The sequence below is a fragment of the Apium graveolens genome, chromosome 4, assembly GCF_009905375.1.
Source record: "Apium graveolens cultivar Ventura chromosome 4, ASM990537v1, whole genome shotgun sequence".
NCBI classification, from domain to species: Eukaryota; Viridiplantae; Streptophyta; class Magnoliopsida; order Apiales; family Apiaceae; genus Apium; species Apium graveolens.
In genome coordinates this window covers 44,344,908-44,359,610 of record NC_133650.1, presented here as the reverse complement: position 1 = coordinate 44,359,610, position 14,703 = coordinate 44,344,908, and the positions used below count along the sequence as shown (strand labels likewise).

Below are 14,703 nucleotides of genomic sequence, written 5' to 3'. Positions count from 1 at the left end.
TCCTCTATTACCCAGTTAATGGGCTTCCACAGTGTGTTTGTATACATCTCGATGGCTGTGTGTCAGCTTTCACTGTTCAACTACTGTTTAAATTCTTTATATGATCATCCGTTGACTTTCAGAACATCCGTTGATGGTTTAATTGATCATTCGTCGACTGCTATATTAAACATCCGTTGATAGTCATTTGATCATCCATCGATGGCTTTGTTAATCATCCGTCGGTAGCTATTTTGGCACTTGACTCTATTTCACTTATGCAGAATTACAAGACATCATTTATGTACAATTAATCAACCTATTCTGCATATCAGGTTAAAGTCAACATGACTTATATGCTACTACAGATTCTATACAAAGGTGCATATATAACTGTGCTACAAACTTATTATTACATAAGCTACTCACTCGATGGATAATAATTTAATCATCCGTCGGGACTATAATGAGTTATCCGTCGGGACTATAATTCTTATCCGTCGAGTGCTACATAATTTCACTAAGTAAAATCTACTTAGATATTTTGTTTATGAAATCATCAAGTACACAACATATGCACAACAAGAATGCTTGGCAGCATTCGAGACTCTCAAGAAGAGTTTAATCACCGCACCAGTTATCATGGCGCCGGATTGGAGAGAACCTTTTGAGATGATGTGTGATGCAAGTGATTATGCAGTGGGAGTAGTTCTTGGGCAGTGAAAGAGTAATATCTTTCATGTGGTCTACTATGCTAGTAAGACTCTAAATGGAGCCCAACTGAACTACACCACTACTGAGAATGAGCTCTTGGCTATAGTTTTTGGTTTCGAAAAAATTAGATCTTATCTACTTGGGACAAAGGTGATAGTGTTCACTGATCACGCTGCCATCCGCTATCTGGTCTCAAAGAAGGATTCGAAGCCTAGACTTATTCGTGGGGTTCTCTTGCTACAGGAATTCGAGTTAGAGATCAAGGATCGAAAAGGTACTGAAAATCAAGTAGCTAACCATCTCTCTAGATTGGAGAATCCCGAGTCTACTTCACATGATAAGACATTGATCAACGAATCTTTTCTGGATGAGTAGTTGTTCATAATTCAAGAGGAAGAGCACAAAATCAAAAACCACAGCACCCATTACCCCATAAACCCACGATTTCTTCCCCAATATTAGCCACAATCCCCACTCCTAATCAAATTCAACCCCTAATCTTGTTATATATATACATACAACCTCTCCATACACATCCCATACACTTTCAACTCTATAAAATCTCTCCTACACACCAAACACAAACTCTCCAACTCTTATTCTCAGTTTTCATGGCCCCAAAGAGATCATGAACTGTGGGTAGCAGCAGCACCAATCCGACTACTACTGATTCTTCGAGGAATACTGCTGCGAGACCCTGATTGTTGGATGGGGCTGCTGAAGAAGAGTATACCAAGCTTCTGACTAAGCCTATTATGAGGGAGAGGGGGTTCTTGCCATCATGGAGGGATGGTGATTTGCTACCGATGATTGCTGAGAAGGGATGGATTACGTTCTGCGAGTCACTTGAGGCGGTTCCGATGAGTATCGTTCGCGAGTTCTATGCGAATGCCAAGGCCGATAAGAATGGGTTTTCTGTTGTCTGTGGGCTTACTTTTGATTATCAGCTTGAGATGATTCGCCGGGTAATTGGACAGTGACAAAGGAAACCACAAGAGGAGCATTAGAATGAAAAGTCGCCTGAGGACTTTGATATGGACTTGATTATTATTACTCTCTGTCGGCCGGGCACGGTGTGGAAGTTCAAAAGGGGAACCAACGAGTATCGTAATTTCCCTGCTGTGGCAATGAACAGGTATGCTCGTGCTTGGAATGCATTTATGTGTGCTAATATTCTTCCTTCTGTGCATTCACATGAGGTTACAGTGGAGAGGGCGAGGTTGTTACGGGGAATTCTGAATGATGAATATTATGTGGACCTTGGTGACTACATCTACCAAGGGATTTTGAAATTTTTGAGGGGGAAATCGCAGTACTCTATCCCGTATGCCTCTATTGTTACAAAGCTTTGCAAGGCATGTGGAGTCCAGTGGCCTTCTTATGAGCAGCTGCAGATGCCGGCCGCTCCTATTGATTCATCGACGTTGAATATGATGCAGGAGTGGACGGGTGGAGAGCCCGAGTCACATGGTTTGGGATATCACCTCTCAGGAGGAGTTCCAGCAGCTGGTGCTACCATGGCTAGGTCCAGTCAGGCTCAGGGCGAGGCAGGTTCTTCGAGAGCCCAAGAAGGAGATGGTTCGGGATTCACTACGCCATAAGTGCTCAAATGCTATGCTTTTTTTGAGTGTTGCAAGGAAAGCGTTCTGTTAGGTATGGTTTTTCTGAATCTTTTCCAACACTAGTCAAAAAGCATTGCATTAAACATAAATGTACTGTTTTGGTAAAATTATTAGTGTTGTGACGTGCAACACCACGTTTAAGCGTTGCATTATATTAAGTTATTTTTTAGATTATAAAAATAGATATATTATCAAAGCAAATAAAATAACTTTAACATTTTAGTCAATTATTTCCTTAAAATATAAAATTTAATATTTTATTTAATTTAACATATTTAGACATACATTTTATATAAGTTTAAATCATATTTTGAATTTTTGTAAAATTATAAATTTTGAAAATTAAAAAAATCTAAAAAAAATATTTTTTAATCGAAATATAGGTTTTTCGTTTAAGCGTTTCATTATATTAAATTATTTTTGAGATTATAAAAATAGATATATTATCAAAATAAATATAATAACTTTAAATTTTTAGTAATTTATTTAAAATATAAAATATAGTATTTTATTTAATTAAACATATTTAGACATACATTTTATATAAGTTTAAATCGTATTTAAATTTTTGTAAAATTATAAATTTTGAAAATTAAAAAAAATCTAAAAAAACAATATTTTTAATCAAAAATGTTATTTTCCCGCTTAGTCAAATTCTTCCCCACTTATTCCCAAAATTTCTCCCCCCTTTGCAAATTTTACGTTTCCCCTCTTTATTTCGATCTATCTTTTAGACAGACTAAACAAAAAACAATTCTCTCTCTCAACTATTTCTTTCAGCCCTCTCGACAAAACTCTCTCTCTCTCTCGGCTAACCTCTATATCTCAACTCTCTTCTCACCTCCACTCTTCCCATCACACAACAGGAACTTGTCAATTTCTAGGAAACAAGCTTGTGTCCTGGTTCAGTAAAAAGCAAAATTCAGTTTCTACTTCTACAGCTGAAGCTGAATATATCGCTGCTGGAAGTTGCTGTGCACAGATTTTATGGATGAAAAATTAATTGCTAGACTATGGTTTGCAAGTTGAGAGGATTCCTATTTTCTGTGATAACACAAGTGCAATTGTCATCACTGAAAATCCAGTGCAACATTCAAGGACAAAGCACATAGACATCAAGTACCATTTCATAAGGGAACATGTAATGAATGGTACTGTAGAGTTACATTTTGTTCCAAGTGAGAAGCAACTTACAGATATCTTTACCAAGCCACTGGATGAATCCACCTTTTCAAGGTTGGTAAGTGAGTTAGGTATGCTTAATTACTCTTGAATTTATCTGAGTTATTTTGCAAGTTAAAATGTAGCCAGAAATTTAGCTGACTTTTAGTCATGGATGAAATTTTGGCTAAGTCAAAATTTGCATCTTGACGGATGACCATTATCCATCGAGTTGAGTCATCTGTCGATATACTATTTGCAAATAAAAATCAATTACTTTTTTGGAATCTTTTAAAACTCGACGGATAACAGTTTATCCTCATCCGTCGAATTGTCTAAATCTTAACCGTTTATTCCCTGAACATTATCCATCGAGTATACTTACAGTTTGTAAGCATTGCACGACGGATAATGGGTAGAATTTTTACAGTTTATTTTTAAAACGGCTATTTTAGGCAATTTCTATTGGGTAATTTACTTTTCTTTATTATTTTCATCCATTATTTTTGAGATAGTATAAAAGCTTATTTCATTCCAATTATTTTTTTTTATGATTCTCAAATTCAACTGCTTTTATTTCATTCTCTCTCAAGCAAATATTCTCTTTCTCTTCAAGCTTTCATTCTCTAACAATGGCACCTGTAGCAAAGATTATGTCTCAGATTGGGTTCATTTATGAGAAGAACAACTTCACTGCTTTGGTCAATAAGGGTATTCAACAATCAGAAGACTATCACAAGATGATGGACTTCGTGAAGAACTGCAAGTTAAGTTATGCCATGCTTGAATCACCCACAATTTTCTGTGAAGTTGTTGAAGAGATGTGGACCACTGCAATCTATAACTCTACTGACAAAACCATTACTCTAACTATCAAAGGTAATGAGTTCTGTATCAATAGTGATGTGATAAAAGCATGTTTCAAAATTCCTGATGATAATGTAACTTCACCACACACTGACACTGATATTATCAATATGCTTAATTCCATGCATTATGCACTTCCTACTACTAAGCTAAGTGATATTAGAAGATTAGGTCTTAGGAAGGAATGGAGTTTCATGTGTGATGTTGTGACTAAAGTTTTCTCTGGAAAAATCAGTAATTTTGATTCTTTGAACATTTTCATGCTTAACATGCTATATATGCTAGTTACAGATAAACTTTACAATTTCAGTGACCTTGTCTTGTATGAATTAGGTTTTAAACTAGGTGAGTTAGCCAAAAGGGGAAAGAATGTATATTATGCTAGATTTTTTATGCTATTGGCTAACCATCTTTGTCAAGAGATTGTACTTGAGAACCCAAACAACAAATTGGCTTGTTGGGTTCAAGAGAGAACAATCATTGCATATTTGAACAGAGCCAACCATCATAGGGATGTGCCAATGTTCTACTTTCCTGTAATGCAGACACCTCAGGTAAGTGAGGTAAGTTCATCCATACCCTCAACTATTCCAATCTCCTCAATTTCTTTGAGTTCAGGAGTAGCTATGGCAACTGTGACAATGACCAAACAGTTGCCTACCAAATCTGCCAAAACAACTGTAATTTCTAAATCCAAGTCAAAGAAAACCCCCTCTGGTATCTCTCAAAAGGTACCAGTTGAAAAATCTACCAAAGCCAAAGAGGGGAGTGTGAAGGAGGGTCAGTTAGGTGAGGGAAGGGGTGAACATCAAAGAAACCCCAAGGATAAGGTTGGAGAGTTGAGTAAATCCCAGCCTAGCCACACTGCAGTTTCCCAACAAACTGCAGTGCTTAAAAAGGACAAAAGCTCACTTCTAGCTGCATCCTCCCAAAAGGATGTGGCTATTGAACAAAGCTCTCAGCCAAGAGCACAGGCCAAAAGGGTTAGGGACACAAGCTCACCCCAAACTTACACAAGAAAGAATAAATCCAAAACCATTGGGGATGCACAGGGCACACACACAGTGCAAACTGGTGCTAAAGACACAGTCCCTGCACTTTCTCAAATTCAGTTTGATGTGGCTCCAATAAATGTGGAGTCACAACCAAAATCTCTTATAATAGAAGCCTCTGAAACACCATACTCACCAACAAACTCTCTGGAAGTGGATATGATAAACACTTCAATTCTTGATTCCCCTTCTTTAACTCTGTTGGGGAAGCCAAAATCTAGTGCAAGTGAGCATCATCTTTTAGATGATTTGTTGGCTCACTTGCCAATTCTTTCAGATACTATTGTGACATCTGTGCCTCAAATAACTTCAATCAACACAGAGTCAACAATAGTTTCTTTTCCCACCTCATTCATTTCTACTCTCTCGTATATTGCTCATCCATCGAGTAGTGATTGTATCCCGACGGATAAGCTTAACAGCAGTTATCCGTCGGATAGCTTTACCACTTACCCGATGGATATCACTTATTCATCGAGTGTCTCTGCACAACTTCAAACTTCAATTATTTCTAGTGTAGAAGATTTAGTGGTAATACAGTCACTCTTAGGACTGAGAGAGGAGAGTGCATTGAGTGAATCTCAGCAATCCATTTATTCAGGATTGGCAAAAGTGAGTAAGAGGAGTCCCACCTTAGTAGGTGAAGGTGAGGGTGTGAGGGTGGGGAGCCAGGGTGAGACCCTGATGCAATAAAAGAGATTTATGAGAGAAAGGCAGGTACCGGAGAAATAAGGGTGGATCCAGCCATTGCTAGTGAGTCAATGATTGTGAATGATGCTGAAAAGGGAAGACAATTTCAGCAATATTACAAAGCTGAAATTGATAACATTTCCTTGGATGCTGACACTTTTCCTCATCATGTGTCAGCCTATCAATTGTTGGCTGCTCAGGGCAATGTGGAGGTAGAACAGACTTTGAATTTAGTACACACCTCAGAATCTCTTCAAAGAGATAAAGCTGCTGTCAATAGGATGCCTTCTCAAGCTGGTGAGCCATCTGAAGAATTTGGAGTAAATTCTAATGATGATGACTCTGTTTCTTTGGATGGAAGTATGAACTTAGGGGGAGATGAAGGCCCAAGTTCTGTTTCAAATTTACCTGGATGGGCATGGGCAAAGGAATCTACAACAGGACAATTTGGTGTATCTTTGGTCAAGCAAGTGATGGCTATTCAAAAGGCCCTTCAGGAAACTTCAGATGCTGGTACCAAGGCCATTCTTCAAGCTCACCTAGACTCTCTACATCTCATGAAGATCCAGCACTTAAGACAAAATTTGAGTGTGGATGAACTAAAAAGAGATATAGCTGACTTGAAAACTTATAATTCTGAGAAGCTAGATTCAGTAATGCCATATGGTACCATGCAAGATCTATTACTGAGACTGAGGAGAGAATCAGATTCTGAAAAGAAGCTAGCCAAGCTGGAAGACAGAGTTCAAGTTATTGAGAATTCAGTGGCTATCCTTCTTCAAAATCAACAGACTCAGACAAATATTCTCATGCAACTGGCTAAAGCACAAGGCCTAACTCCTCAACTTGATGATAACAAAAAGGGGGAGAGAGAATCAAGTAAGGGGGAGAAAGGACCAACTGAGGGGGAGAAACTTCAAGTACAGATCAGCAAAGTAATTGTACCTTCAATTACTGTCTCCAAGCCAATAGTTGCAGATGGTATAGATCTAATTAAAGCAGCAGCAACAAATTTGAAAGTTGCTGAAAAAGGAAAGTTGTGTTTGATCAACTGGAATAAGATTGATGAGGAGATACAGAAAAAGTTTGAACTAGTCAAGGAGCCAGTTAAGTCAGCCATCCATCACTCTCATGTCAAGCCAATTAGTGTGAATGAGATGAGCATGAATTATTTGGAAAAAGGAAAATCTTCCTGCATCAAGTCTCCAAAGGCTGAAACAATTCTTAAACCAAGGGCAAATTATCCAAAATCATCTTGGAAGAACCCTATGGACACTGTGTATGAGACACCCAAGCCTGATAAAAAGAAGCTTCTGTCAAGATTTATTATCTTCTATAAAGATCCAGCTGATTCAGCTTCAAAAAGGAGAATTGCTAAGATATTCATAAATGGAAAGGAAATTTGTGTGGTAGCTGGACATCCATAATTTGCTCAAGCAAAGAAAGAAGAAAAAGCCAGATTAAAGCAGGAAAAGAGGCAAGCTTCTCTAGATGCAAAGAAGTCTAAACAAAAGAAAGAACAGATTGCTATCTTGGCCAAGCTACAGGCTGTAAACTCTTCTCAATAAATTCTCTCTCAACCATCTGAAGCTGCTGAATCAAAGAAGAAAATTGAAGAATAGAAGAAATCCCCAAGGAAGAAAGAATTGGCTAGAAGAACAAAAAGGAAACTGGATGTTGTTGACAAGGAATTGGAAGATCAATTTCCTAAGGAATCCACACCAGCTACAACTCAAGCATCAAAGCCCTCTGTGGTATTTGAAGATATAAGGGTGGTGGATCCCTACAGGAACATACATGGTGAACCTATTGTGGCAAATGATGAGCCAATAGAGTGGGATAACATACCAATTTCTGACTTCAACTTACCAATCCTTAGCAAGCCAAAAAGGACAAAGTCAAGGGCAGTCAAGAAAGTGAAGCTGTCACCTCTCAAATCCAAGTCAGTAGTTAAAGCTCAACCCAAGGTCAACAGGGGAGACTACTTGTACTTGTGTGACATCAAAGAATTTTCAGATCTAAATCTTTATCTGGATGAACTGGATGAAGTAAGGGCAATTGATGCATACAGAAACCTACCTGAAAGGTTAGTGTTCAAGTACAAAGGAGGAAGGGAGATTCAGTGGCCACTTTACAGGATTCTTCAAGAAAGCCAAGTTGTGTTGATTAAAGTCTATTCATCCTTCAAGAAAAACTTTGGGTTCAATGTAACTGCAAGAAGACTAGTATTGAAGAAGATTGAAGAGCTAAGGAGTGTTAGAGCTAAGGATGCACTCCCAAAGACACTAATCATCCCATATACAGGGAGAAGAGTGCATCTAAGGCCCTACTGGCTGATGGAGTTCATGGATGACAAGGGTGTGAGAAGATTCTTCAGATTAGAAGACGAACTGAGTATCTCTAGCAATGAGACTCTCTTGGAAATGCAAGAAAAGCTAGATCTCTCAGAATCTGATGAACTGGAATTCCACAGGCAGCTCCAAAATCAAATTGAGGAAAATAATAGAAAGCTTGGAAGAAGATCCAGACCTTCAAGGAACTAGAAAAATCTGCTCAGGCTAGAGGAGCATCTTGAATTGACTGTGAGCCAAACCTTGTACATTTTGTTTAATTGAAGCACTTTCAGTTTATCTACTTATCTTTAAAGATGTATGTTCAGGATGTTTTGTTATCATCAAGTATCTCTTAATTTATGGCTACAATTCCAGTAGACATAAATTGGGGGAGATTATTGTGCATATGTTGTGTACTTGATAATTTCATAAACAAAACATCTAAGTAGATTTTACTTAGTGAAGTTATGTAGCACTCGACGGATAAGAATTATAGTCCCGATGGATAACTCATTATAGTCCCGACGGATGTTTAACTTATTATACATCGAGTGAGTAGCTTATGTAATAATAAGTTTGTAGCACAGTTATGTATGCACCTTTGTATAGAATCTGTAGTAGCATATAAGTCATGTTGACTTTAACTAGATATGCAGAATAGGTTGATTAATTGTACATAAATGATGTCTTGTAATTCTGCATAAGTGAAATAGAGTCAAGTGCCAAAATAGCTACCGACGGATGATTAACAAAGCCATCGACGGATGATCAAATGACTATCAACGGATGTTTAATATAGCAGTCGACGGATGATCAATTAAACCACCAACGGATGTTCTGAAAGTCGACGGATGATCATATGAAGAATTCAAACAGCAGTTGAACAGTAAAAGCTGACACACAGCCGTCGAGATGTATACAAACACATTGTGGAAGCCCATTAACTGGGTAATAGAGGATGAAAAGCAGCAAAGCTTAAGACTGATAGTTTTTATATTTATTCAGTCTTTTTGACTTTGTAATCTTGGTATTATATAAACCAAGAGAGTAGAAAATAGAAAAAGAACTGAGATAGCTGAGAAACACAAAAACAGAGAAATCTTTGTAAGCAGAATCATTAGCATTTCCTGTATTCTCAGTAGTTCCTTTTGTAAGCAGCTGTGAGCATTCTTGAACACAGAGTCCTCTCGATATATTATATATATCTCTGGTGGAATTTTTTAAATCCACCAGAAAGTTTTTAAAGACTCTTGTTTTTAATTACTTATGTTTTGATTCAATTAAGTTTCTATTCCGCATTGTGCTAATCAAAACATTATATCTATATTCGAGTTGAACATTTTTATTTCGAGAAAAAGGTTCAAGAATTCCATTCAACCCCCCTTCTGTAATTCTTGCTATATTGTTAAGGGACTAGCAATTCTTCATCAAATTTGAAAGGCACATCTTTTTCGAGCAAGTTGCATAACGGCTTAGATATCTTAGAGAAGTCCTTGATGAAACGCCGATAAAAACCCGCATGACCAAGAAAGCTACAAATTCCTTTCTCAGAAATAGATGGCGAAAGATTTTCAATGATGCCCACCTTGGCTTTATCCATCTCAAGACCTTTACTAGAGACCTTATGCCCAAGAATGATGCCTTGTTGCACCATGAAGTGACATTTTTCCCAATTAAGCACCAGATTTATTTCAACACACCTTTTGAGTACCAAACAGAGATTATTCAAGCATTCATCATACAAATGTCCATAGACAGAGAAGTCGTCCATGAATAGTTCAACATTATTTCCAATCATATCAGAGAATATAGCCATCATGCATCTCTGAAAAGTGGCAGGTGCACCATATAAGCCAAAAGAAACTCTACGAAAAGCAAACGTGCCAAATGGACAAGTGAAAGTATTCTTCTCTTGATCTTCTGGTGCAATGCAAATCTGATTGTATCCCGAATAGCCGTCCAGAAGACAATAATGCTCATGACCAGCCAACCTGTCAAGCATCTGATCAATGAATGGAAGACGGAAGTGATCCTTTCTCATGGCTTTATTCAACTTCCTGTAGTCCATATATACCCTCCATCCTCTGACTGTTTGAGTGGGGATGAGCTCGTTCTTCTCATTTGCTACCACAGTAATACCTCCTTTCTTAGGTACAAATTGCACGGGGCTCACCCAAGAACTGTCAGAAATAGGACATATAATTCCTGCATCCAACCATTTTAAAATTTCTTTCTTCACCACTTCTTTCATGATAGGATTAAGCCTTCTATGTTGCTCAATAGTTGGCTTGCTACCTTCCTCTAGCAGAATTTTATGCATGCAGTACGAAGGGCTGATCCCTTTTATATCTGCTATAGTCCATCCGATGACCGATTTGAATTCTCTCAAAATCCTCAAGAGCTTGTCCTCATCACTACCTGAAAGGTCATATGCAATAATAACAGGCAAAGTAGATGCATCACCTAAAAAAGTATACCTCAAGTGTTCAGGCAATGGTTTAAACTCCAAAGTAGGTGCTTCCTCAATAGATGGTTTGAGCTTTCCCTCAGCATTCTTGAGATTAGTATTTCCCCGAGATATAAATGGCATGTCTAGCTTTCGTTTCCAAGGAGAAGCATTTAGATATTTTAGCTGCTCATTGCCTTCATCATCTTCACTGTCAAAATCCCCCAATAAGGCTTTTTCTAAGGCATCAGACCTTAGCACATGATCAAGTTCTGAAATAACTGCAGAATCGACCAAATCCACCTTGAAGTACTCCTCATCTTCCATAGGAAATTTCATTGCATTGAACACATTGAATGTCACATCTTGATCTTACACCCTCATAGTGAGTTCACCTTTTTGCACATCTATCAAGGTACGGCCTGTAGCCAAGAAAGGTCTTCCTAAGATTATGGGAATCTTCTTATCTTCCTCGAAATCCAAAATGACAAAATCTGCAGGAAAGATGAGCTTGTCCACTTTTACTAGCACGTCCTCCACAATGCCTCGTGGGTATGTAATCGAACGATCAGCCAATTGTAGAGACATGTAGGTGGGCTTCGGATCAGGAAAATTCATCTTTTTGAAGATAGACAACGACATCAGATTGATGTTTGCTCCTAAATCACAAAGGCACTTGTCAAATGAAAACTTGCCAATGGTGCAAGGAATGGTGAAGCTACCTGGATCCTTAAGCTTTGAAGGTAGCTTTTGTTGCAGCACGACACTGGACTCTTCCGCCAGAGTAACGGTATCAAGATCATCCAGTTTCACCTTCCTTAAAAGAATACCTTTCATGAATTTTGCATAACTAGGCATTTGCTCCAGAGCCTCAATGAAAGGTATGTTACTGTGAAGTTTCTTGAACACCTCCAAAAACTTACCAAATTGCTTGTCCAGCTTTTGTTTTTGCAATCGCTTAGGAAAAGGCGGTGGAGGAGAGAGCTGTTTCTCCCCTGTATTACCCTCAGGCAGAGTGTGTTTAACAGTAGTCATCCTTGATTCCCCCTCTTTCTCTTTTTGTATGCCTTCTTCATCTACAACTTCAACTTCTCCATCGTTTGCTTTTGAAGCATCATCAACTTTTCTAGACCTTAAGGTGACAACTTTGACTTGCTCTTTAGCTTCCTTCCTGCCTGGCACTTCAGTATCGCTGGGAAGTGTGCCAGGTTGACGGTTGAGAAAGGCATTGGCTATTTGTCCAATTTGATTTTCCAAGGTCTTGATAGAAACAGCCTGACTTTTGCACAACAGCTTTAACTCCTCAAAATCAGCACTAGAAGGTGGAGCAACACCTCCTTGTTGAGTATATGATTGCCTTTGAGCAAATTGCTGAGGTTGCTGGAATCCAGGTGGATTAAACTGTTTACTTGCATCTTGCTGATATGGTTGCTGAATAACATTCTGATTATTACTCCAGCTGAAATTGGGATGATTTCTGTTATTAGGATGATAAGTAGCGGGGATAGGCTGCTGCGGTCGCTGAAAATTGTTCACATACTGAACAAATTCATTAATAAGAGAACACTGATCCGTAGCATGAGAGCCTGCACAAAGCTCACAAATACTGGCTATTTGATTTACTCCATAGTTGGCTAAAGAATCGACCTTCATAGACAGCGCCTGTAGCTGCGCTGCAATAGCTGTAGCTACATCAACTTCCAGAATACCTGCTACCTTCCCATGCATCATCCTTTGAGTTGGGTTTTGATACTCATTTGCAGCCATAGTTTCAATGAGATTATAGGCCTCAGTATAGCTTTTGGCCAATAAGGCGCCTCCAGAAGCTGCATCGAGCATGGGCCGAGATTGGGCCCCAAACCATTGTAGAAACCAGTGATCACCATCCAGTCAGGCATACCATGATGTGGACACTTTCTCAACATCTCCTTGTAGCGCTCCCAAGCTTCGCACATAGATTCTCCTTGTTACTGCGCAAACTGAGTAAGAGCACTCCTCAGAGCTGCAGTTTTGGCCATTGGATAGAACTTTACCAGAAATTTTTGCACAAGATCTTCCCACGTAGTGATGGACCCAGCTGGTAAAGAATGTAACCATTCCTTAGCTTTGTCCCTCAGAGAGAATGGGAAAAGCCTCAGCTTGATAGCCTTATCAGTAACACCATTATATTTGAAAGTACTACAGATCTCGACAAAATTCCTGATATGCATGTTGGGATCTTCAGTCGCATCACCTCCGAAAGAAACATAATTCTGCACCATCTGAATAGTGCCCAACTTGATTTTAAAAGTATTGGCCTGAATATCCGGATGAATGATGCTTGACTGAATGTCATCAATTTTAGGTCGAGAAAAGTCCATAAGAGCTGGATCATCTTGAACTACACGATCACCCATTGTTTCAGGTTCTTTCTTTTCACTCTCTTTATCCGAATCTTCAAAAACTATCTTCTCCGGAAAGTCAAGAGCTGTATCTGTCTCCTCAGCTTTATCTAGATTTCTCTTGCGAGTGCGAGAATGTGTTTGTATAAATGCTCGCTAGAGTACCTGAAACACAACTAGAAGCAGTAAGTAACAAGTCTTAATCAATGAATCCTAATGACCACTGATGGCAAATACATAAACTAAACAAATTAACACCGAATCCCTAGCAGCGGCGCCAAAAACTTGTTAGGCACAAAGCATGCGCTAAATAAATCAAGCAAGTATACGCGTTTGCAAGTAATATAAAATGATTTCTAATTCGTTCCCACAGAGACTCTGATTAATTATATCTAATTAACACTTACTCACCAATGTATGATTATTCTTCAATGTCAAGACAATAACAATTAAGGTTGATTAACTAATATTAACTACAGGAATTAAACACTTAAATTAAAAATATTAAACACACATGAGATTATAACTTCATTACTACTTCATTCAATAGTAATTGTTATTACCCTTAGCATGTAATGGTGATGATATTAATCGAATAATACGAAACTGATAAACGCCAACTTTCGTTGAACAAATACCATTCTACCAAGCATCCACAATTAATATAGAAGTTGAATATGCATCAATTATATTGAGACCCTATATGTCTACAGAATTTGACAACATAACGATTTAAGCGCAAGTTATTCATTATGATTACACAGGACAAGTAAAACGGTTAAAGTTACCCACTAATCATGCATACAATACACGAACCTATGCTAGCATGGCAAGTTCTAAATCTCAAGATTAACTGTCGCTTCCCAAGAGATTAACATGTTATCTTACATTTTCGCGACGCACATAAGACGAATAAGCACAACCTATGCTAGATATCATACAATTACCACATACCAAGGTATTAAACAATTAACTAAAGAAATCCATAGTAAATCCGCTAGGATCCCATGATCATGATAAGCCCATAATAGAACTCAATGTCACCATGGGTTCATATGAAAGCATGATAATAACACAACGATATAAACTAATAAAAATACTTAATAAATAGTACGTCACAAGAGTATTATGGTTCAAAGCATAAAGAAAACTAGCATCCACAGTTACAACGAATTAAAAAAATCACAAGATAAACGTATGCTTCCTCTTCTTCGTTGTTTTGTGCTAAAACGGTCTTCTCGATCTTCTTGCCTTCGCTCTCGATTATCTCTTCTCTTCTGTGAGGAAAACGTCTTCCCATAAGGTTTATATAATAACCCAAGAGAACCAGCGCTAACAGAAGCCCAATTGGAATAGAATTAATAAAATCCAGAATCTGAATTTTCGCACACAGGCGGCCGCCTGCATCCTCTATGCGGGCGCCTGCTCCCATCAGGCGGGCGACTGCAACCTTTCTGG

At 38.3% G+C, this 14,703-nt stretch overlaps 1 non-coding gene across 1 annotated transcript; it reads left to right on the top strand.

The window, feature by feature from the left end:
- Positions 1 to 12,760: 12,760 nt before the first annotated feature.
- LOC141722178 (small nucleolar RNA R71) lies at positions 12,761 to 12,867 on the top strand. Its single transcript, XR_012575203.1, has one exon. It is a non-coding gene; the product is annotated as a small nucleolar RNA R71 (small nucleolar RNA).
- Positions 12,868 to 14,703: the final 1,836 nt, after the last annotated feature.